The following is a 26,440-nucleotide window of genomic DNA, read 5'->3' as shown; positions in this document are numbered from 1 at the left end:
CACACACATACATATCTTATTGGTTCTGTTTCTCTGGAGAACCCTGACTAATACCCTCTCCATCCTAAATCTGGAGCCGGCTGCTCACACACATAAACAGCAGCCAAACACAGACAAGATAACAAGAACCTCTGGGGCACTAGGGGCCACTGCCCACACTGTGTAAATGCTCTTAAGTGCCTCACATTTCACTATACCTGGGGCCCTGGCAGGCAGGCGGCGAGACAGGTTTCTGGCTCTGGAGAATGTGGGTTAGTCTTGGTGGCCCTTTCAGGTGAGTATGACACAGTTAGTGTAGTAACCCAGAAATGTCCACATGCGTGTGCCAAACCTGAAATTAACAGCATTCTGGGCAGCTCTGGTTCAACTTCTAAAATGAGCAGACAGCTTAAAACCTCAGTGATGATCTAAATAGCTTCTTTAAGACACACTTAATTCAGATTTAACAAGACAATTAAATTTAACAAGATGTTGTTAAATACCAGTGATTGTTTAATGTGGATACACGGAGGAGCTGCCATGCAGGAGACACACATTATTATTAATTACTGCTAAATTACTTTAATCATCAGCACATAAATTTCAACATTTCTTATCAGATTAGTATACTTCATGTGCAGAATCCTAAAAATGATGTATAAACAATGATATATAGTCTTTAAAGCTCTTCTTTCTCCAACAAGGAGAATAAAAGCAAACACATGTAATATATAGACACATACAATGTGCCAAGCACAATTCTAAACACGTCACAAATTTAGTTGACCCTTGAATAGCACAGGTTTGAGCCGCATGGGTCCATGTATGCACAGCTTTCTTTCAGCCAAATACAAATTGAAAATACAATATTTGAGGGAACCCGTGTATCTGGAAGGCCATTTTTTGGTACACATAATTCTGTAATGCTGACAGTAGGACTTTGGTATGAATGGATTTTGGTGGTGGGGGGTTACTGAAACCAATCTCTTGCATATATGCAGGGACAGCTGTAATCCAACTAGCCTTCATGATAACATCATGAGGTACTACTGTTTTTTATTTCTATTTTATTTATAAGGAAAACTGAGTCATAAGATGCACACATATCCCACGGTCCAACAGCTGTGAAGTAATGGAACCAAGATGTGAACTCAAAATGACTGAATCTGGAGCTCACAGTCCCCACTGCTGATCATACTCTCTACAAGACGATTGCAAATTTGCAAATGTGTAGTTTTCAAACTCCAGTCTAGTTTGATACTAAAGGGACATGGGTCTTTGGATCTATATGAACCTGGGTAAGAATCCTAATTTACCAGCTATATGACTATGGGCTCTTAAGCCTGTTTTCTCATCTGGAAAATGTCAGTATTCATCCATTCTCACATGTAAGATGATGTATGTCAAGATGCTAGCACAGGGGCTGACACATATTATGAACTCAAGTTCATTTATTAGATATTTATAGAACACTCTCTATATTCCACCCCAGAAGTAGACACTGAGGAACAAATGATGAACAAAACAGTACAATATAGTTAATGTATTTATCACATACACACATATGAGTATACAATTGAGACCAGACAACTGCTGAGAAGAAGTGCATACTACAATAAGACTGCAAAAAGGGGACTTTGACAAAGATGAAAAATGTTCCCTAAGGAAGTGATGACTAGACAACACACAACCCTCATCCCTTATAGAAGTAGCTATTTGGCCAAACAGATCTGCTTATCTCTAGGCATGGGTGCAAGGGTAGGACATTTGACTTAGTTTTGTTTTTGTTTTGTATTTTTGCAGTGACTCTGCTTTGGAACACAGGAGGACATCAGGGCACAGTAACTCCAGTTCCAGTCAGGAACTGGAGTCAGAAATTTGATTTCTGCCTCCCCATGAATCCTACAGGGGCAACGTTGAAAAAAAAAAAAACATCTGTGTTGACCTCCTCTAGCATAGTCTCTGACATCTAAGAGGCACTCAATAAATATCAGTTAAATAAATAACAAATACAAATCATGGGGAAAAGATTCTGAGATTGCATAGCACCTCACATTATCCAGAGCTCTTTCTCAGTATTAATTAAGGAGAGTTTAGTGGTTGGACCACCAGGTTTAAATTATTCTACCAAGTACAAGCTATGTGACCTTGAACAAGTAACCTCTTTTTATTTATTTTATTTTTTTGAGATGGAGTCTTGCTCTGTCACCCAGGCTGGAGTGCAGTGGTATGATCTTGGCTCATTGCAACCTCCACCTCCCAAGTTCCAATGATTCTCCTGCCTCAGGCTCCCAAGTAGCCGGGATTACAGGCATGCACCACCACACCTGGCTAATTTTTGTATTTTTAGTAGAGATGGGGTTTCACCATGTTGGCCAAGCTGGTCTTGAACTCCTGACCTTGTGATCTGCCCTCCTCAGCCTCCCAAAGTGCTGGGATTACAGGCGTGAGCCACCGTGCCCGGCCCAAGTAGCCTCTTTCTATGCCTCAGTTGATGCCTCTGAAAAATAGGTTACAATGAAGCTTAAATCAAATAATGTGTAAGGCATTTAGCACAGTTCCTGGTACGTGATAATCTTCATGGCAATGTTAACTGGGGTAGTGGTCAACAGCAGTGATGGTGTGGTTGCTTAATCCATATAGCACAACCTAAACAGTTGATCACAACATCCTCCCTCAACATAAAGGAAAAAACTGAGGTTTAGAGATCTAAAGTTATAAAGTTATACAGCTAGTCAAGCCCAGGTCAGCTGGTTCCAAACCCACCATGCCAAGTGAGCCAACAGAAGCCTTTTGAACAGGAGCATGTCACGGAGAAAGCACATGATAGCAAAAGTCTGCCCAGGGAGCGTGTGCAGGAGAGTGAGGTCAGCTGGAAGTAACTCCTTCCTTCTGAGCAAGCAGCTGACAACCTTATGTTGTCCCCCAGTTATCTGCCCTCCTGCCTTTTTCTGGAATGGGGATGGGGGATGCAGAATCGTGAAACTAAAGAGAAACTGATTCCTCCCCCTTGAGCTCAGCAAGAGAAAGATGAGAAGAAGCCGGACAAAAGCATCCCCACCCACACTCTGATACTCTGAATCCTGACACAGCAGCGGTTGCAAGTCTGAAACCAAGCTGCCCCCTAATGTACAGTCTCCACATTCAGGAGGCTGAAGCCATTAGCAACTAACTTTAAGCTGGAAGAAAGGAAAAAGAACTCAAGTGCCTTAAGCAGTAGGTATCAGGCTCTCCATATGAACTTGGTAGTGTCCCTTACCATACGTTTTGAACTTGTCTAAGTCAGGGTTTCCCCACCTCATTCCTACTGATGTTTTGTTGGGGAGATGACGGGTGGGAAATGTTCTGTGCATTCACCATAGATGTTTAACAATACAACAGGCATTGTCCAATCTAGGTATCGGTAGACTTCCCCAGGTGTGACAACCAAAAATGCCTCTAGACATTGCCAAATGTCCTCTGGGGGACAAAATTCCTTCCAGTTGAGAACCAGTGATATAAGTTGGCTTGAAAACTGGCAATGGTTTTAAGTTAGGCGTGTTCTTGATTTTTTCCTCAGGTAATGTCAGCCTACAAATTCTTTACAAATTGGGACAAATCAGGAAGCCCTTAGCCCATCCCCTTGACTACTGTGGAAGAAGGCAGTCATGAGGTGGTCATCTTCCTCAGCTTATGTTAGGCTTTTATGGCCCATCTATATTTTCAGGAAATTGTTTCTCATCACCTAAAGTGAACTGGTATGAACCATTTCCAGAGAGGCGATCTGAAGGGAAAAGTTGTTGCAGAAATCCCTTCCACGTCTCAACCAACACCTCTACAGACACAGCTGGAAGCCTGCAGCAGATCAATGGGAATCTACCACGCTGGCAAACATTCATCTTGACCATCATGTTTGCTGCCTGCATCCAATAAATATTTCTTGGGAAGATCTTCTTTGCTAGGCATTATGCTAGATGAGGTGGGAGATGCTAAGATGAAGAAGGCATTGTTCCCACCTCCAGAGCTTCCCAATCTGTTTCGAAGAACCATGTGGAAAGGATCATGTAAACATTTTTTAACTAAGCTCAAAGCCTGAACTTGGAATCCAGGTTTCGATTCTGTCTCATTAACTGGTGAACTTGGGGTTGGCCTGTATATTGCTAGAGGTCCAGGTGAGTGGTTGAGCTCTTCCTAGGCATTGATTTGAGTTAGAACTCCTGTCGTCTTTACCTGGATACCTGATTTGGGGGAGTATGGGTTCAGAAGAACAAAGTAGTCATGCTTTCAATACATTTTTATTAAGCACTGCTATGTTCAAGACTGTGCTACTCTGGATATAGGAATGATAAAGCATATTCAATCCATTCCCTCATGGAGTTTGCCATCTAATGGGAAAGATAGACATTAGATTGAATTTGCACAAAATAAATATGTGATTGACATTTTGTAGTAAGAGCTGCAAAGGAAAAACCAGACATCTCCCAGTCACTCAGCCTGACTGTAGTCTGAGGCTGAAGGTGATAGGTGATACAAGGAGAGGCTAATGGAGCTGTTTACCTGGAGAACTTCGTGAGAGATGAGCATAAGTAAAGCCACTGCAGGATCAATGAGACAGAGTGGAACAATGAGTTGCAGAGAGGGACAGTATCTGCAGTATTTCTATAAAGTAGCGTCATTTTAGCCCCAGTAGGGTTGGTGTCTTTGGAAGCTTCGTGGACAGAGAATTAGTGTTCACAGAGGACCCTGGCAGCTGGAGTTGTTGGATTAATACATCGTTAGTGGATTCCTGGGCCACAGATATCAAGGAGGAGGCCAGAATTGCATCAGTGTATGTGAAACTCCCCAAAGAGCTCCTGAAAATAACTCTAGGAGATTCTGAGGGCGGCAAGGATTCTACAGCATGTCAAAGGGAGCAAGAGCCAGCAAACTCTGCATTACAAACCTATTTAATAAGAAGCAAAAGAAAGACCTGGGTGGAAAGGCCCTGCAGGGCTTCAAATGAAAGGGAAATTTCAAAGCTTCCTGGAAGAGTAGGCCTATACCTCAGCCTTGAAGTATGGATGTTTTAAATGTGTTTCTTAAGCTGATGTCATTCTTCCCAAATCACAGCTAGAAAATACTTTCTGCTCAGACTTAGCAAACACTGAGAAGCGAAGGGGAATGGTCTATCTCTGTGGAATCCAGTGAAGAAAGAAACCAATTATATTAGGAGCCAAATCCCATATAAGTGGAGACTATTAAACAAGATCCAAGATTCTCCCCTGGCAAGAATATACTGCCTATAATTTATCAATCTACAAATATTTATTCAGCATGCACTTTGTACAAAACATTGTAGTTAGAACTCCAGATTATAACTCTAACAATGGCTAACGTTAATGGATCAAATTCCACCTACACCACACTTTAGCTATTTAACAAAGGACAAGTTTCTGACTTCTCTGCTTTTCAATAGTCACATTTGTAAACTCTTTGCACTTAGTAAATGCTATAGTAATTTTACTATTATCATTATGATTCTTGTAATCATCATTATAAGCCAGACAGTATTACAGGATTTCATTTAATTTTAATAAGATTGACATTTTTATTATTTCCATTTTATAGATGAGGAAACTGAGGCTTAAAGAGATTAAACAACTAATCAAAGTTATTTAGCTACTAAGTTGCAGAACCAGGATTTAAACAGAGGTGTGGACTCCAAGTTCATACTTTACTACCTTGAAATGACAGAATTATATAAAATAATGTATATGAAGTACCAGCCAAGATTATGACACTCAATAAATGACAGCCTTTCTTGCTGCTGCTTAGCTTCTGGTGATGGCCGGCTACCCTCGGTGTTCCTTAGCTTGCAGACTTGTAACTCCGATGGTGCCCATTTTCCTTCTTAAATGATACGAAGAATATGCAACATGTGGTTCAGTAACTGGCACTGAGTGCTCCAACTCAAAATTCCTTGTTACAACTGGTAAAGACTGAGGTTCAAATTCCTAATCAGGAAACTTTTCATCTTGAATGGATGAGAACTATGAGTGAATCCATCAATTTTAAGGAAGAAGGAAAATTATTTTCTCCAGAACTCTAATAAGCTGAGAACTTTAAATGCTATCAGGCTGCAGAAAGCTGTGGACTCCAGAACCTTCTAGCTTCTACCCTATTTCCCCATTTGGCCATTCTTCCTCCTAAGTTACCTGTTTCTCCCCAAGTGTCAGGTGCTAGTGTTCATGAATGGCTGAATTCAGACTGTAATTGTTCATCTGAATCCAGTCATCCATTGATTTTTAGGTTCATACTGAAGTGGTGTTGAGAATTAGAAGAAACATGGTCTCTCCCCCTCAAATAAGCACTTTTCATACCAATGTCAGCAAAGTAAACATCAGCATTAATTAACAGTGACTTTGAACTGTGTAATGTTTTCCATTAGATCTGAAGGGGGCTAGAAGGAGGAGGACAAGGGACAACACATGGCGTCACCAGGTATCTGGGGAAAAGGGAACTAAATTTATAACGCAGAAGTAGACTGCTGCTTGCTTAAAAATAGAAGGGACATGTTTTGAAACCTCAAGTGGTTGATGGTGGAGATGGTTAAATCAGATGACTAATCTCCCAGTGTGCCACATTGTCCCTGCTCAGAGGGCAGTTACATGGTGGAGGACACTGCAAATGGCACAGGCATTGTAGCCTTGGAAAGATGTGGGGAAGTGTTCTGAGACTGAGGACTTCTTTTCACTCATTTGAGCCACCTTTTTAAAACACAAACCTGAAAAAAAAAATCAGCTTTTGTTACAGCCTATTACCCTCTGATGGATTTCCATTTCACTAACGATGAAACAGTCTTTTCGTGGCCGGGCGTGGTGGCTTAGGCCTGTAATCCCAGCACTTTGGGAGGCCGGGGCAGGTGGATCACCTGAGGTCAGGAGTTCAAGACCAGCCTGGCTAACATGGTGAAACCCCATCTCGAATAAAAGTACAAAAATTAGCTGGGCATGGTAGTACATCCCTGCAATCACAACTACTTGGGAGGCTGAGGCACAAGAATTGCTTGAACCGGGGAGGCAGAGGTTGCAATGAGCTGAGATCATGCCATTGCACTCCAGCCTGGGCGACAGAGTGAGACTTTGCCTAAAAAAAAAAAAAAAAAAAAAAGTCTTTTCCTTGCCCCATGTATTTGTTTCCTAGGGCTGCCATGACACATCACCACATTTTGTGGTTTTAAGCAACAGAAATGTATTTGCTCACAGTTCTGGAGGTCAGAAGTCTGAAATCAAAGAGTCAGCCGGGCCATTCTCTCTCTGAAGGGTCCAAGAGAGGAGCCTTTCTTGCCACTGCTTAGCTTCTGGTGATGGCCAGCAACCCTCGGTGTTCCTTAGCTTGTAGACTTGTAACTCCAACCTCTGCCTCTGTCTTCATGGGGCCTTCTTCCCTGTCTGTCTCTGTCTTTGTCTCTGCATCTCTGTTTTCTCTTCTTGAAAGGCCACAAGTCATTGGATTAGGGCCCACTCTACTCCAGTACAACCTCATCTTAACAAGTTACATCTGTGAAGACACTGTTTCTAAATAAGATTACATTTGGTGGTTCCAGGTGGTTGAATTTTAGGAAGACATTTTCCAACCCAGTATACCCCCTTCCTACCCTTTCACCAGCTGAGTCTAGCCACAGTGGAGTCCCCTCAGTTGTCTGAACATATCAAACTCTCTTTCCCACCTTAGTCCCTTTGAACTTCCAAGTTCTCTCTGTCTAGAAATGCACCCTCCCCCTCCCCCACCCCCACCTTAGTTCTTGGCCTGACTGGATCCTTCTCACCCTTCAAGTCTTAGTTTAAATGTTGCCACCTCAAAGAAACCTTCCCTTACCCACCTTATCTAAGCTCCTTGTTTTCATTATCTCTTCTCCATTTCCACACTTGTTTCTTTTCTCTTCTTTTTTCTTTTCTTTTCAAGACAGGGTCTTGGTATGTTGCCCAGGCTGGTCTCAAACTCCTGAGCTTGAGCAATTCTCCTGCCTCAGTCTGCCAAGTAGCTGGGATTACAGGCATGTGTCACCATGCACAGCTTCTTTTCTTGTATTTAGCATCATTTAGTATCATATTAATGCTTTCTCTCTGTCTTTCTGTGTGTGTGCTTGTGTATTTTCTTAGCTTTCTCATTAAAACATAAGTTTGCTCACCAGCCGTTCCACTAGTTTGTTTCCTCCTAGTTTGTTCACCCAGCACCTTATAAAGTCCCTGTACTAAATGAATAGTTGTTTAGTAAAACAAAAACATTTGAGTATATGTTATATGAAAGGCCAAGTGCTAGGCACTTAGGGAACATGGAATATATAAAATATAACCCCTACTTTCAAAGTACTTAGACTGGAGGCAAGATCAGAGGTGGATACAAATCATTCTAAGATGTGATGTAAGTTCAAGCAGAGAGGGACTGGAAAAGTGCTGCAGGAGCAACTCACGGCAAACAATTTAGCAAAGCTCGTGGCCTCAGGAGTGGAGGGACGCAGGTGGGGATAAACTTGCAAAGTTGTTTTCAGAGCAAAAGGGAGCTGGTACTGTACTGATGCAAAAAGTGAGAGTAATTCGTTGTGCATGCATCCTTAGGTAACCTCCAGGGCCACTGCTGTATCTGTGGGCTGGACTCAGTGGAGCCACGTGCAGTGGGTGTCTGAGCCCAGCTGTTGTAGCAGGCAAGGCAATCGGGGAAGATGCAGCCAAGGATGCCTTTCCCAGCCAGGGGTTCCTGGGCCCTGGTTCCTCGACAGGCTTTGAAGCTGGATGTGATTAGTGAGTTCTAAAACCCCCTGACAACTCAGAGGGAGTTTTTGCTGCCCACCCTTGGGTGCCCCCAAGCAGCTGGGACAGATTGTACGTGGAAGTTTTCTCTAGATTCCTGACTCCTTCCCTGCAGTTCCCACCGCAAGAAGATTGCTGTTTAAACTCCAGGTTAAAGAAAATCCTGATATTCCTGGGGCAGACTGCCACAATTTGTTTCTCTAAGAGACAGCTGGCTTGGAAGAGCCACCTTTTCTGCCTTTCTCCCTTTCTCCCCCTCCTCTGGATTCCCTTATTGTCCTCCAAGTGCAGGTAGGAGTTACCTGTGTGAGGAGTCCACTCTCAAGATCCTCATTTCCCATTAAGAGTCTATAATAGACAAGATGTCAGAGGGGAAGGGAATCAGTTGTGGTACAACAAATATAAAAAGGAAAATTTTCTCTGCAATTTGCTGATTAGAATCAAATGCACGCCTGGAGGAATGAGATCCTTTGGAAGGGCAAGACCAGCTTGTAAATGTGTAGCAAGACAATACTACCGCTTAGGGTCCTAGGGATGTGACAGGCCTTGTACCCTGAATGCATCTGGGAAGGAACTCATTTAGAAGGTACTATTTTTGGAGGTTGAGAGATATAATACAAAGAAAGTGCTTAACACAATGGCTGCTACTTGCACACGACCAGTTACTGTCAGCTGCAACTACCCTTCCAACTACTATTATCAATATTAATGTTTGCACAACGTTCATAGAAGTGGAATTCTCCATAGCATCTTGGACAAGATGGGGCCCTTTTTAAATACTTGCTGATGTATTGGCTAACGGGACTTGGAGAGGGTGATGGAGACAAGGAAGATGTGGATGGCTGGAAGAGAGAGTTCTCAGGGAAAGGAACAGGAGAAAAGAAGAAGAAATGGCTGTGGCTATGGAGAATGGAATGTGAATGGTAAATTCTTAAGAACGCTTTGTGGTATGATATACATAAGGGTGTCCTCCATATCTGTTTTTACTAAACATACATCAATTGTTAAAGTTTTTAGACTTGGTGTGGTGAGGTCACTAAATGTGGTGACAGTAAAGCCTGGCCTCAACGTGGGGTCTGAACTCAGGGGGCAGATTGACCCCCAGTCACACCTGTAGTACAAGTGAGGACTGTGTTTATTTTCTAGGGCTGCCATATAAATTACCACAAACTTGTTGGCTAAAAACAACAGAAATGCATTCGCTTACACTTCTGCTGACCAGAAGTCCAAAATCTCACAGAGCCATGCTTCCTCTAGGGGCTGTAGGGGAGATTCCATTATCTGACTCTTCTAGCTTCTGGTGGCTGCTGGCATTCCCTGACTTGTGACCACATCACATCAGTCTCTGTTTTGTGGTGCGTTGCCTTTTACTGTATCTCAGATCTCCCTCTGCCTTTCTCTTATAAGGACACTTGTCATTGGATTTAGGACCCACCTGAATAATCTAGGATGATACTCTCAACTCAAAAGCCCTAAGTTAATCACATCTGCAAAGACCCTTTTCCCAAATTAAAAAAAAATTCATAGGTTCCAAAGATTGGCACATGGACATATCTCTTTAGGGGCCACTATTCTCACCCCTATTCATTGTGACTATCCTGGAGCTCAGAGATGAGTGAATTGCTGCAAGTCTCAGTGCTAGAAAACAAAGGGGCCAGGTACAGAAACCTTAGGACAGAGATGGGAAATGACTTACCCAAGAGAGTACAGTAGACACCAATCTGAGTCAAGGCTTCTCTCTACTCCAGTCTTCAATGGTTTTACCCAAATGCATGATAATGTGGGAATTTCCTATAATGTTGAGAAGACATTTTTGTCTAGGTAGCTGTGAAACTTTAAGAAAGATATTTTGCAATTGAGATATCCTGTTTGAGACTCAGCTCAAGATATTCTTTTTCTTTTGATTAAGGATTTTTTTGAAAAGATGGTTTGTAAAAAGATAAATGAAATAGCTTATGTACCATACCAATGTTGAAACGGAAGGATAATTTCCATTTAACATGGACCTCCAACCTTACGTCAGTGAGAAGCATTTATCTTTTTACACGTTCTTTCACTTATTTATTCAACAAATATTAAGAGCACTCTGCCAGGCAGTGTGCATAGTGCTGGGGAGACAATAAATACATGAGACAAATGCATTTCTTGCATTTGTGGAATATAATACAATATGGAGAAAACAACAGCAGTAACAATAGTGCTATTTTGTAATTTGGAAATTGCTATTAATGAAATAAACATTGTGCTATGAGAGAGTATATTGGCAATGATACTACTTTAAGTAGAGGAATAAGAGAAGGTCTGTGAAATTTAGATGAGACTTGAAGGAATCCATTAGGCAAAGAGGCTGCAGAAGGCATTTCATTCCAAACAAAATGCCTTAAAAGGCCAAGGAGTTTGATGTTTTTAGAATAGTCAGAAGACCCATGTAGCCAGAACTTACCACTGGGTGGGAAAAGTGAGGCTTCCTCTATTGCAAAAAGGTTTCCTCCATGTGCCAAAATGTACCACCACACTTTACTCCAGGATTATCTCATCCCAGCCCAGTGATGACAAATCAAAGAACTTCTGTCTTTTCCTGTTTTCTAAATTCTAAATCCCTAAAAAGACTTTGATTGGCTTTGGTTTAAGTCAAGTGACTTCACTTGAAACAATCACTTTGGCCAGAGGAATGCAGTACTAAGAAAAGCCGGACCTGGATCGTCTACCTTCCTCTGTGGTCAGCAGCCCCATCAGAATCACATGATTGGAGCAGCAGGAAATCAGTTGCCCAGAGGAAAGAGGGGATGCAGGACAGACAAGGCAGTAGACATTCACCATCCCGCTCAAAATTCGGCAATTCATTAACTGCTCCCCTGATCCTTACAAGCAGGGACATTGTCTGTCTAATTCATTACTGTGTTCCTCATGCTGAGGACAGTTCCTAGGACATATTAGCTCCTCAAAAACTGTCAATTATATGTGTGGGATAAATTAAAAGAATGACATTTTATTACCATAAAAAAATTACTGTCACATGTCAATGACAGGGAAACATTCTGAGAAATATGTTTTTAGACAATTTATCCTGTACTAACATCATAGAGTGTACTTACACAAACGTAGATGGTATAGTTTACTACACACCTAGGCTATATAGTACAGCCTAGTGCTCCTAGGCTACAAGCTGTACAGCATGTTCCTCTATTGAATACTGTAGGTAATTGTAAGACAATTGTATTTGTGTATCTAAATACAGAAAAAATACAGTGAAAAGATAGTATGAAAAAAAAATTTAATGGTACACTCACATTAGGGTGCTTACCATGAATGGAGCTTACAAGACTAGAAATTGCTCTGAGTCAGTGAGTGAGTGGTGAGTGAATGTGAAGTCCTAGAACATTACTGTATACTACTGTTGACTTTATAAATACCATACACTTAGGCTACACTAAGTTTATAAACAAAGTAATTGCAATACAATGTTGTGACAGCCATGATGTCAGCACTAGGTGACAGAAAATTTTCACTCCATTGTAACCTTACAGGACTACCATCGCATACACAATCCGTTGTTGATCAAGATGTTATTTAGCGTATGACTGTATTTACAATATAAATACTTCAGAATGGATAGTTAAATTCTGTTACGCCACACAATTGTTGAAGAGTGTTGGTCTACAGAGTGGAAATACTAATACTTAAGCTGCATAACTTGCCAGGCTTCTCTGATAATTAAGTGCTATTCCATTGTAAAAGGCTTTGGAACGTATTAAAATAAAACTACATACAGACACAAGGCATTTTGTTGTTAATAGTCAGCTAGGAAATGAATGCTCAGCAGAATTGTCTAAATAGGCTCCTAAAGGGTATGGCAAAAAAAAAAAAAAAATGGAACTTTGAAGAGAAAGTTTCAGATGGCAAAAAATACTTAGCAAAAAGACAATTTTCTAAAATGATGGGTTTGAGAAGAATGAATCAGCAATAAATGTTGGTGCAAAACATTATTTAAGAAGTCTGAACATACTCCCGATTAAAAATATTTTCAAGAGTGACTCCAGCAGAAACAATAAAATGCTAGGCACAAACCCGTTTCCTTAGCCCTCCTGGCTAAGCAGGATGCAAGAGTCTGACCCGTACCTCCATCAAGTGCTCTGAACTGCTTTGAGAGCATGGCATGTGTGTGTTCAGTTGAGTGTTTTAGGTCATGTCATTTTAGGGTTAACATCATCTTCCTGGAACAGGACAGGTAGAAAGGAAGCCAGACTTCGACCCACAGGCCAAGAGTGACCAATTACATTATCATGTGGATGAATTGAGGCACAGGTAAACTGCTACCCTGGAGACTAAGTAAGCAGCTTAGAAGAGAGAGTGTGTGTATCCTCACATCCAAAGGTGGGTAGGCAATCTAGGGCAAGTAGACAGCTGCAGATATTCCTGAGTCACAAGCTGGCTGGTTGGCTCTGCCATCCTTGACATGTGGCTTCCATCTCTGGGTCCAAGGTGACTGCTGTACTGTTTTCTGCCAAGAGGAAAGAAGTTGGGGGGGCGGGGGGAAGAGTCCTGGCAAGTAGAATTGTCTTCAGAGAGGTGACTCAGAACCTGCAAATACCATGCCTGCTCATATTCCAGTGGCCCTAACATAGTCACATGGTTCCATGTAACCACAAAAAAGACTTGACTCTGAAGTCTCTAGCTGCACAACCAATGTACCGAGATAACACTTAGATCCAGGAAAGGGGTTTATTTCTAAGATAAAAGGGACACTGTGGATACTGGGGGACAAGATCACATTCTCTGATAATATCATGAATATATTGAGTTCATGCTGTGTTTGAGGCATTGTGGGAAATACAACTGTGAATAAAAGGATGGCCTGCATTCCAGAAGGCAATAATATGCTCACATACTGTAGCAACACCCACATAAAATGGAGTGTGACAAGGGGTACATAGAACCCAGTTTATGAAAGTTTAGGGAAGGGGGGATTTATTTCCTCTGAGTGCAATTTAGCAAAACTTATTGGAGGAGGTAAGATTTGAAATGGGCCCTTAACACTGAATAGGACTAAGGTAGACTGGAAATTGGAGTTAGGAGAAAGGACTGTAAAGAGGGAGAGAAGGGCCTTTGGTTGGTGGGAAGGGAAAAGCTTGCATCCCAGATAGAGTCATTTTCATAGCTGTGGCCCTTTGAGAACCATCCAGTAATCCCACAAAAATGACCACACGAAGGCTGATACTGTCAGTTTTCTCTCCAAGTCCATTCTCTTATTTCCTTAGTGATAAGAATCCTAACTTTTAGTTGAGTGTATTGTCCTCCTTAGCCTTCTATAGAGCTATATGTGATCCCGTGAACAAGTTTTGGCCAATGAGGTAGAAGTGCTAGTATCATAAACAGCTACTGAGATGCATTCCTAAGGCAACAGCTTCCTTTGCACTTTCTTCATCCTGCTGCCTGTAATTGAGGTGTGATGGCTAGAGCTCTGATAGCCACTTTGGATCAGAAGAATAAGCACTAACCCAGGAAGTGACAGCAGAAAGTCAGAATCATCCTTCTTTCCTGGTGACACCATAGAACCACCATGGTGGAAGGCCCTGGACTGCCTATCTCCAGACTTGTTTGAAGCAAAAAAGATGACTTTAGGTGTTTAAGTCACTGTCATTTTGGGTTTTCTGCCATGTTTAATGACACCAATTCCTACTGAGCACAGGCAGGTTTCAAGCCGCACTTGCTCCTAGATCACACTTACCGATGGATAGAGGTTCAACCAACAGTCAGCATATTAATTTCCTATTGCTGCCCTAACATATTACCACAAACTTAGAAGCTTAAAACAACACAACTTTATTTATCTTACAGTGCTGTAAGTCGGAAGTCCAGCATGGGTCCCACTAGACTAAAATCAAGATATTGGCAAAGTTGTGCTCTCTTCTAGAGGTGCTAGGGGAAATTTTGGATTCTTATTTAGGTTGTTGGCTGAATTTTGTTCCTTGCAGTTGTAGGACTGCAGTCCCATATTTCCTTGCTTGCTTTCACCTGAGGTCTATTCCCAGCTTTTAGATGCTGCCCAGGTTCCTTGGCTCATGACCCCATTCCTCCATCTTCAAACCAACAACAGTGGGTCCAGTCTCTGTCACTTTAGATCTCTCCTACTGCTACTTTCATCATCATGTAACTCATCAGCGCTTCTGCCTGCCTCTTTCACCTTAAAGGACTCATGTGATTACACTGGGCCAACCCAGGTGATCCAGCATCATCTCCGAATCTTAAATTCTGTAACCTTAATTCCACTTGCAAAGTTCCCTCTGCCATGTGATGTAACATATTCCCCAGGTCTGGGGATTAGGACATGGGCATCTTCAGGGAGCCATTATTCTGCCAGAGAATACAAGGTTCCCTCGGCAACCTCATCCTTTTGTCAACTTATGATCTTGTTTCAACTGTCCTCCTCATTTACAGGTGCAATAACACAAAGGGTAATTTCTCCTTGATATTTATATATAGCCCTGACAGTCAGGACTCCTACCCAGTTCTAATTCTCAGGAATAAAGCAGTGTCTTTGAGTGATTCGTCATATATCTTGGGAGTTATGCACCAACTCATAAAAGACACATAATAGATGTTTCAGGGGTTAGGTTTAAGGCAGAATTTAGTGACTTCTGGGAGTAGTTTTCTCAGGCAGATGTGAACTGGGAACCAGGGTTAAGACGAGGGTTTCTCTCTAACTTTCCTCAAAGCCAGACCTAAAATAGCCTAAGCAACACTGAAAAATTACTTAGGTTTGTTGAGTGGGTTGCAAAGAGCAACTTCTTTAGAGATTTTTTTCAAGTTTCAATTGAAGATAGGATTGGAAAATAGATGTATCATACCCAAGGCAATAATTTCAGAGAGAAGAGAAAAGATAAATGTCCTTTAAAGAAAATAAGGCGACAGGGTACCATCCAAATTATCTGGGTGGAACTAGGCAAAGGTCAGCCAATGAGTAGTCCTCTGGGGGATCAACTTGGAGATTAACTCTGGCTTCATTGTACTTTCTCCTTTGTGCACTTTAGAGGAGGGAAGCGCTTCAGTGTTAGGTCCCTGGGACAGAAGCTCGAAGAGGATAAGGAATTTGCCTATTTTGTTTTCTTTACACCCAATCTTCAGAGTACTCAGCAAACATATACAGTATTTGCATGACTACATGAATATATTGTTGATTGAGTGACAACTTGATTGGTTCACAGGTACCTAAGTCCTCCTTTGGTTCCCCATCCCCAACCCCCTGCCGGGCTATATTGCCTAGAAGTTAAACCTTGTGCTTTAAAATCAGACATGGACCTAGGTCTCATCTCCACTATCTATTCTGCCTGTGTGTTCCCTGGGAACTTCCTTGAGTCTGTTTCCTGTCTGTAATCTGTAGCCAATAATTACTCTTGGCATCGTGAAATTTCATTAAGATAGTAGATGCAAAGTGCTTAGCACAGTGCCTAGCAGTACAGTCATGTACCACAAAATGACATTTCAGTCAACAGCAGACCACAGATACAATAGTGGTCCCATAAGATTTTACCACCATATTTTTATTGTACCTTATCTATGTTTTTATTGTAACTTTTCTATGTTTAGATACACAAATACTTACTATTTTGTTACAATGGCCTACAGTATTTAGTAAAGTAACATGCTGTACAGGTTTGTAGCCTAGTAACAGTAGGTTACACCATACAGCCTAGGCGTAGAGTAGGCTTTACCATCTGGGTTTGTGTAAGTTCACTCTATGGTGTTTACACAATAAAAAAATCACCTAATGATGCATTTCTTAGAACATATCCCTGTTATTAAATGTTGCATGGCTGTACTCAAATTTGTTAGCACTTAGTGTTAGTTCAAACCCACTTCTACTGCTAAAGGGGTCTCCCGGTGATGGTCAAACTGAATTCCCAGCCTACATGCCTCTACTTGAATCAATTGGCCTGTCTCGCCAGCATTTCAACCACATGTGTGGGTGCATGTACATGAGGGTGTGTGCGCTCATGTATGCATGCACATAAATATAAAGGGGCCAAAGTAAATGTAAATGCTATCTTCTCCATGAAGCCAACTATTGAGGCCCTAGTCAGAATTCATCTCTTCACTTTAGAATTCTTGAACGTTGATTAAGTCATCTTTGTATGTATCACATACCGATGCCTAGCACAGTGTCTGGCATAATATAGAAACCTAACTGTTTCTATATTCATCTGCTCATTCATTTTGGATGAATGAGTGGATGGATAGATGGCGGATGGATGGAAAGTTAACTTACTTATGTTCTCTGGCAGCTCCACAGGGATTTATTTATCTTTAGGCACACAACTAGTCAGCACAGTGCCTTACCCACTGTAGCTATTCACTAAATAGTGGTTGGATGGTGATAAAGGAGAAGAAAATTAGAAAATCAAGACCAATCCCCACCTGGAGTCATTCTCCTTTCAGGCATTCTATTGAAAGGAGTTATTGAGAAGATAGGCAGGGAGTTGACAGCCACCCTCTGGACTCTCTCCCAGGGCCTTTTTAGAACAGGAAAGTTAATTATGGAACCAGATTAACAGTTTCTTTTTTGATACAGCCAAAGTAAAACCAGCAGGATGCAATTTAGCTCTTCCCCACTTTCCAGATAGCAGCAAATTTTCATACAAAACAAAGAGACACTTGAATTGCAAATTACTTAGAGACTCAGCTAGCAACCCCAACGGAAGAATATTTCTACTTTCAAAACCCGCTGTTGCCTTTTTAGGTTTAACCATGTAGTGGGACCTTCACAAAGGCCTGGGTGTCTCGCTGTTTCAACTGTTGGCCAAGTGGGGAGGAGGAGCAATTCATTAAGGTTTACTGGAATGTCCCAGGGTGAGCTTTTTGCTCAGAACTTTTTCCTCTTCTCCAGACTGTCTGTCTCTAACCCTCAGAGCACCAGCCTCCACTCACAGAATGAGGGCTAAAGGGTTTCTAGAGGTCATCTCACTGGAGAGTAGGAAGAGCAAATGCCTATAATGGCAAGAGGAACGTAACAAATAAAACAGGTGGTGAAGGTGAATGTATGACCTCTAGGAAGTAGATGAGGACTGGGGCAAAACTTTACCCCATCTAACCATCACTGGACCATTGGTGATTGTTACTAGACAGTTCCAAGAAGTCTGTAATCTGGATTGTTAATTGAAACATTCTTTTTAGCTGTTGGCATCTAATTAATAAGGGGGAATAATACCATCTATTAGCTGGATATTGCCTATGGGGCCACCAGTTTATAACTTCTGATCTAGCACACATGGCTTCCTTATTTGATAGACAGGAAAACCAAGGTCAAGAGACAGAAATAAAAGTATAAAAGATCACAGAGTGTCCCAATCTTCTGACACCTCCTCCAGTGCCTAGCTGATTCCACCATACAGCCTCCCCAAATTCCTGCCCCCCCACGCAGGACACAGGGAAGCTTTATTTTCACAAGAGCATTTATTAACTTATTTCTCTGATTTAAATAAATAATTCCTATTTTCTACAGAGGACTTGGAAGGTTTAACAAGGATAAGAGAAAATTAAAAAGTCACACAGCAGTGCCATTTTATTTATGGAAGAACTGGAGGCCAAGATGGAAACCTGGCTGGATCCAGGCTGCTTCCAGACATGGCCACTGGAGGGCAAGGTGGCATCTCAGTTGGCTTAGCCACCAATAACAGGTTGTAGAAAGGTTAGGGCAGGGGTTGAAAACACAGCCAGGTATGTGGCAGAAGTGAGGAAAGGAGGACAGATGAGGAAATACAGTGAATGAAGTAAATGTGCGCTGCCTGAACCCTGTAGACACCACTCAGATTCAGCTTGTGTCATTGTGTGGGAATGCAAATAATGTTGACAGCCTTTTGGAATTTTTTTATGTGAATCTTGAAATCTAACCTTTTTAAGTAAAAATTTTTGATGTGTGAATGTAGTTCAAATAATTGTGTGTGTTTGTGTGTCTGTGTCAAAACCCTTCAAGGAGCAGGATTTGGGCTGTGGACTTTCTCTTTGTGACTTCTGTTTAGTGACTCACTGAGAATGAACTGGGCCCTAGGCAGGTCAGTCAGCTGGGTTGAGAGTTTGTTTGTGATTAGTCACAGGCCACCAGAGAGCTGGCATGCAGATGACCAAAATCAGGAGGACAAGACTGAGGAGGCCGAGGCTGTCCATTGACTTAGTTCAGCTGTCACCTGGAGAGTGAGGGCTTCAACAAGAACCAGGCTGCATCTTGGACAGACCCTATAGGGAGATCTTCTGCCCAAATCTAAAGCACCTACCGTGGCCTTTTATAGAGTATGTATGTGTGCATATGTGTGTGAATAATCTTTACCTTGCTAGAATAATATAGATTCTCTCCCTTGGTAGCCTTGTGGAAGAAAACTTCATTGTCTCCAAAGGGGAAATGTTTAAAGTCAGTAAAGTTAGCAATTAGTGTGTCAACTCTTTCCTGTAATGAGTTACTGTAATGAATTACTGAAAGAGTTAGGCAGTAGAATGGAATGGAGGGAGCCCTTGAATAGGAGTCTTGAATTTTCCCACCCTGACCTCTCTCTGAGCTTCTATTTCATACTCTATGAAGTGAAAATTATGATACCTGCCCTGTTTTCTATATTGGTGAGGATTTTTTTAATAAGAAAAACAGCAGACCCAATGGCTTAAGAAAAAAACGAAAAACTAGCCTAAGCAGAGAAGGGTATGTATAGTTCACACAACTGAAAAGTTCAATCATAGTTAAATCTGGGGGTCCAAATAACATCAAAGCTAGATACCTCTCGCTCAAAACTGCAGTCTTGATTTCCCATGTTGGCTTCCAGCAGCTCTAGGTCTCCATCTTCATCATTGCAAGTACAGTGGAAAGAGACCTTCTACCACATTTTCAACACAAGTTTCAGAACTGACTTTCATTGGTCTAAAATCCCATACCCATTCTGAAACCAGTCAGTGTGACAAAAAAGATGAAATGCACTGAGTGGCTGGACCAGCACACATTTCATGGAGCAATTAGGCATTTAGCTGAGGATCTGTGGGACCATAATTTGCTTTCTGTATGGTGGCAGATAAAGTAGCAGAACTGATTCCCTGGTAGAAATAAAACGTTTCTACTGAAACAACTTCCTGGGAATCTATTCCACTTGCTCTATAAAGTGTGTCTAAAGCTAAAGCCATCCAGTTAAAGAGAAAAGGGCAAAATACTTGATTATTGCTGATACTAAAATGAGATTGTATATTTTGTATTTCTTTTCTCTCCTGTGTCATGCAGGCTTCCTTTGACAAGAGAATCGGAACTGACTGGTGACATTTGTTTCAATGAAAGCAACGGTGTGAATAGTAAGTAGTTTTTCCTATTATTCATCTCACTCGGTGGAGATAATGAACTCCTCTCCACTGCCAAGATGAGAAACTACCATTTCTTACGCATGGACACAAAGATGAGAACAATAAACACTGGGAATTCAAAAAGGAGGGAAGGAGAAAGAGGAGCAATGCTTGAAAAACTACCTATCAGGTACAATCTTTACTTCTTAGGCAATGGGGTCATTAGAAGCCCAAACCTCAGCATCACTCAATATACCCATGAAACAAACTTGCACATGTACCCTCTGAGTCTAAATTAAAAAAAAAAAAAAAAAAAAAAAACATACCACCGCTATCTCTTCCTCCAACCCGGTAAAATAAACATCAGCTGATCTGGTATGTCAGATGCCAAGTAAATGGTTTAAACTTTCTCCATTGTATATATTCCCCAGACAACATAGGACCTGTCAAATTATATATCACTTAAGATGTACTATTGGCTGCAAGTAACAGAAAGTACAGATTCAAGGTGGCTTAAATAAAATGAAAAAAGTTGTTGGCCCTCATAAGAAGTCCCAAGGTAAGAGAGGTCCACAGATGGTCAATGGAGTAAATCAGTAATGTTACCAAGACTTGGATTATGACCTCTTCAGTGGGCTGTCTCTTTCATCAGTCTCCAGCAAACTTCCTCTCACATTTATTGGCCAGAAATGTGTTACACACCCTTGCCTAAACCAGTCCTTAGCAAAGCAAATGGAACCACCACGATTGGTTTAGACTAATTGTTAGTCCCTTCTTGATGTTAAGAATGGGACTCACATTCCCTGAACTACATGGTTGTGTGGAGAAAAGTGGATATATAAACAAATCTAAAATCTTATTAGAAAGAAAAAGGAAGAAAGAATAGTGATTGCAAAGGCAATCAATAGTATCTACTATAAGATGATACTATGAAAATCTCAGCAGTGTTTCCTCTAAGAGGAAAGCTTATAAAGGTACTCAAGTTCCAAGACCTCATATATTCCATCACGGCAGAGAAAGCAGGCACCAGCCTTGGCTAACCTCCCCTCTAGTCATGGGTAAAATGAAAGAAATACTTAGACTCTAGATATAAAACCCAAGGCATTATCATTATATCATATGCAGACTGCTTCTCCAATTTGCATAATTATAAACTCCCCCTCAAAGAGTAAACATCACTGCCAACTTAAAAACAACAACAACAACTACAAATAGCATTAAATATGCATTGCTAATTTGACTTTCTAATTTGTCTGGGCTCTTCACAAAGATGTGCATAACTCCGCAGATACCAAGTACTTAAGAAAATCCTCCACCTGCCTGAAAAAACATCAACAGGAAAAGAAAAGCTAAAAATTAGTTTTTTAGATAAGAATTTGAGTTGTTGCCTGAAAATTACCTGCAGGAGTTCATTCTATTAAAAAGGACTCTCAAATTCATTGTCCCAAGCATTGCTTACCACCATTCAAGTATAGGCAATTGCTTTGTGCAGCCAAAAGAAGATAATTTTGCAAGATCTCGCCATTCAGTTTTAAGAGTCTCCTGTGAGCTGTGTATGGCCTTATATTTGGTCATTTATAGGAAGTAATCCAAGAGTTTCAGAAAGACTTTCCTGTCCCAAAATCTGTCTTTTATTGATCTGCCTCGAAGATCCACACCACTTGGGCTTCGAAGCTTCCAGCTATAGTACAAATATGCTACCTGGCCAAGGTGGATTAAGCTATTATTATTTTCCTCAATTTCAGTTCCCTGATGAGCTGCAACAATAAGTGGGACACAGGATGTGTGTATGCATAGAAGGAAGTCCTCCTGCAAGAATGGCCATAATCAAAAAATCAAAAAACAATAAATGTTGGCTTGGAGGCAGTGAACAGGGAACACTTCTACACTGCTGGTGGGAAGGTAAACTAGTACAACCACTATGGAAAACAGTGTGGAGATTCCTTAAAGAACTAAAAGTAGAACTACCATTTGGTCCAGTAATCCCACTACTAGGTATCTACCCACAGGAAAAGAAGTCATTATATGAAAAAGATATTTGCACACACATGTTTATAGCAGCATGTTTCACAATTGCAAAATCATGGAACCAACCCAAATGCCCATCAATATATATGATATATATATATATCAACTATATATATATCATATATATATCATATATATGATATATATCAACCATATATATCATATATATATGATATATCGTATATATGATATATATGTTATATATCAACCATATATATATCATATATATGATGGAAATATATATCATATATATGATGGAATATATATCAATCATATATATATGTATACATATATATATGATAGAATACTACTCAGCTATAAAAAGGAATGAATTAACAGCATTTGCAGTGACCTGGATGACATTGGAGACTATTATTCTAAGTGAAGTAACTCAGGAATTGGAAACCAAACACTGTATGTTCTCACTGATATGTGGGAGCTAAGCTATGAGGACACAAACGCATAAGAATGATACAATGGACTTTGGGGACTTGGGGTGAAGAGTGGAAGGGGGATGAGGGATAAAAGACTACAAATATGGTGCAGTGTATACTGCTTGGGTGATGGGTCCACCAAAATCTCACAAATCACCACTAAAGAACTTATGTAACCAAACTGTACCCCAATAACTTATGGAAGAAAATAAAAAATTTCCTTTGAATTAAAAAGTCCTCCTGGAGGAGGTATACAACTTACATGTGTATATGTAATTTGTAATATATGTGTATATATACTTCTATATAATGGAAATACCTGTTATGTATAAACACATAACACACATGAATACAGTGTTACATAGTGAGATCCTTTTATACAAGCTATTCTCAAACCTGCTTTGTGAACTCAATATTATAGACATCTTTCCTTTGTAGTTTGTGTGTGTGTGTGTACATGTCATTTTTTGCCATTGATTAGTATTGCATCTCAGGAATTAATGATAATTTCTTTACTCAATCCTCTTTTAAACTATACCTGTCATTCTTAGCTATATCGTCACTATTTTTAATTACATCAAAACATTCTTGTGCACAGAGATATTTCTCTGCACATATTGTTGTCTCTTTAGTAAGCTCCTTGAAGAGTCACTGCTAGGTCAGGGATGGGAGGGAAGAACCATAGAGGACTAGAATATTGATACTGCAGGATCCCTTCTGGAGGCTCAGATATGCCTGTGAAGCTGGGCTCCTAAAGTGTGAGAGTGTGTGTGTGTGTGTGTGTCTGTGTTTGTGTGTGTGTCTGTGTATGGAAGAAGAAAATGGGGACAAAGTGCAATAAATGTAAACTTTGCTGATGCCACATTTTTACACCGAGTTGTCACAGAACAAATAAGAAAACTGCTGTTATTGCAGACAACCGTTAGATTTGTTTTAGTGTTTACTTCAGCAATGACTCTCTGTGCCTTGTCTAAACTGTAAACTCCCTGTGGGCAGGAGCCAGTTCTGGTGGTTGTTGCTGTTACTGACCAATATATAGCAAATGTTTAATATATTTACATTACTGCATTTCAACATTTTTGGGTGAAAGAGTGAATAAATTATATAGAAAATATTTCCGAAAGGAAGAGATTTGCAAGAAACTTCCTAAAGAGTGACATTTCTAGGGAATCTATTATCTTCCCAATCTCCTTACTCAACCCCCCAGTATCTCTTTTGTATATAATACTTTCTATCCCACAACAATTGAAATGTAGAACCATACAATTTTAGGCATTACTCTACTGTTTTAAGGCAAAAAATTAATTCTGCCTCAGAAAGTATTGTATAAGGAACAGGTTGTAGTAAAAGGAACATCCTTGTCAGTCAAGAGTTTGTCTTTAATGTAAACCACTCAACCCTGGCCTCAAGGTCAACCTATTTTTATGGCCAGCATTTGATTTATTTTTATATTTTACTTCCAGTTTTAAACAAGATAGGTTGCTGTGCGATTATGAAAACTAAAGTAGGAATAAACTTGGACATGTGACTTTATAGTGAATTCTATAGATTGCAAAATGGATGGGTTCTGTTATGTTGTGCCAGTTTGAGTTGCTCCAAAGCACACTGGAAAATGAAATATTTTTTCTCTTTCCATAAATGATATTTATTGGCCTTTCCTATTTCCAAAGATGTTTTCTATCATATCATGCAGGATCTTACCTAAGTTTCTTGAATTCTTGTCATCCTTCCCAGAGCAGCAACGGTGGTTTTCAATTTCCCTAACTCACTTAATGTCTGTCTGGAGTTCTGTGCCCAGCAAAAGAGCTAACTGAACAGACACCCTGTACCCATCACAAACCGACAATACCACAGGCTCCTGGAGGTAGAGCAGCATTGACCTAAAAATCTTTGAAACATCCCCAAGGCAAAAGGACAATTGCTATTTGGCAATTCAAAGTGAGATCTGCAGACCAGCAGCATCCACAGCCACAGCACCTACTACCTCCTTAGAAATGCAGAATTCTAGGCCTCACCCAGACCAGCCTACTGAGTCCAAATATACATTTTCTCAAGATCCCCAGGTATTTCATATGCATGTTATGGACCTAAAGGACAATTCCTTGTGGTCATTCACCTGGATTTCTTCTTATTTTCGAGAGATCTCTCTGCTTTAATCAACAAAATGAAGCACATAAATACTAAAAGTACATTATTTAAATAGCCCACACTATTATTGTACTGGGCAAAGAACACATTTCATACTGAGTTGAAGGATATGTTCCCTATTTCAAAACAACAATTTACTCCTTTGACAATTTCATCATTTCCATAGCAACTTCCCCTCCATTCCTTCATTTGTTCAAAATGGCAGCCCTTAAGATATAAACATGCTATTACTTTTATGCATTGAATTTAGATAAATATGACACATGTAACACATTTACTATGAAATCAAAGGAAAAAGCCTCCCTAGAATATAGTGCAGTATAATCTGTAGTCACTTTAATGATGCCATCACAATTTATAGACCTGAGTAGATCATGAATTCTAAACAATTGCTGGAATCTAAAAGTATCTATTGAAATTAAGAATAAATTCTCTTGTGGTTGAGTAGGAAAAGTTTCAGGAGTGTTCAGTTCGGGAATCCAGTTATTACACAGTACACTGGGGTAAAGGGGGAAAAATGTTCCTGGAAATAACCCCAATGAGATGCACAGATAGAAGTGAAGTTTTTAGTGTGATCAAAGGAGATTTAATAACTATTTTTAAGTCTGGAAACTATTTTCTAGATGTTTAAGTCTGAACATACTACCTTAGAGTTTTATATGTGGTTAATCTCAACTGCCTGCATTTCTGAAACAAATGCATTGTTAGTATTGTGATTAAATGATGTTATTGTATAAAAAAGAATAAATTATGTTCTATGAAATCACCAAAAAACATGCATATTTATATGGCACCCTATAAAAAGGCTAAATCACGGTTTAAAAGGAGAGATAAGGTGAGCTTCCATGCTCCCAGCTTCTACTTCTAGGCTTATCTCCTCCATTCTCTTAAGGTTTCCAGTACTCTCAGTCTCTCTCACCCTCCTCTAGAAGAAAATCTATTCTTGAAATGAAATGTCAGCCATTTATATTTTGTATACATTCAAAGATTTGTTCTAATAATTAGCAGTACTATCTCTCACCATGAAAGAAAGAATTTGTCTCCCATTAAACGAATATTACATATTAGAGTAAAGAGATGATAAGTACTGACTAGATTAGAATTGGTTTTGTCTGAACAGTTGATAGCTTCCTGGACTTTAGTGTTAATATTCTGAGACTGCATCTGGATTCACCAGGAGAAAATATTTTGTGATCAGTGATGTCTGCTATGGGTATGAGATAAGGACATAGCCATACATCTGCTATGTGATATTCCATACCACAGCTTTTACTGAGCTTTTATACAGCATCCATTGTTAAGTACTTGCAGGCTACCTTATTTTTCTATCGACAAATATCAAATTATCTCCCCCAAATTAACTGCCTTAAAAGAATAATACACATTATCTTACAGTTTCTATGGGTCAGGAATCTTTGAGGAGTTTACCTGAGTTCTCTGTCTCAGGGGTTTCTTACAAGGACACAATCAAGGTATTAGCCAAGACTGCAGGCCCACCTGAAGGCTCAACTGGGGAAGGATCCACTTCCAAGCTCACTGACACGGTGATTAGTCACACTCAGTTCCTCCAAGGCTGTTGCACAGAGGGTCTCAATTCCTCACTGGCCATTGTCCAGAGACTCCCCTTAGTTTCTTGCCAGCTTGCCCTCCCCTTTAGGGCATATACACAAGAAGAGTAAGAGAGACGGTTAGCAAGAGGAAAGTCACAGTCTTTTGTAACCTAATTATAGAAGTGACATCCCATCACTTTTGCCTAATATGTTCACTGATGTAAGT

The 26,440-nt window shown here is 40.4% G+C and overlaps 1 protein-coding gene across 1 annotated transcript in view; it reads left to right on the top strand.

Moving 5' to 3' along the window:
* The window catches only part of ATP10B (ATPase phospholipid transporting 10B (putative)), a 275,470-nt gene that overhangs the window by 44,902 nt on the left and 204,128 nt on the right, over positions 1 to 26,440 (top strand). The window contains exon 2 of the mRNA XM_054556179.2: positions 19,999 to 20,066. The gene's annotated coding sequence lies outside the window, so the exon portion shown is untranslated. The remainder of the gene's footprint in view (positions 1 to 19,998; positions 20,067 to 26,440) is intronic.

This window comes from Pongo abelii, chromosome 4 (assembly GCF_028885655.2).
Source record: "Pongo abelii isolate AG06213 chromosome 4, NHGRI_mPonAbe1-v2.0_pri, whole genome shotgun sequence".
NCBI classification, from domain to species: domain Eukaryota; kingdom Metazoa; phylum Chordata; class Mammalia; order Primates; family Hominidae; genus Pongo; species Pongo abelii.
This window is presented reverse-complemented; position numbering and strand designations above follow the sequence as displayed.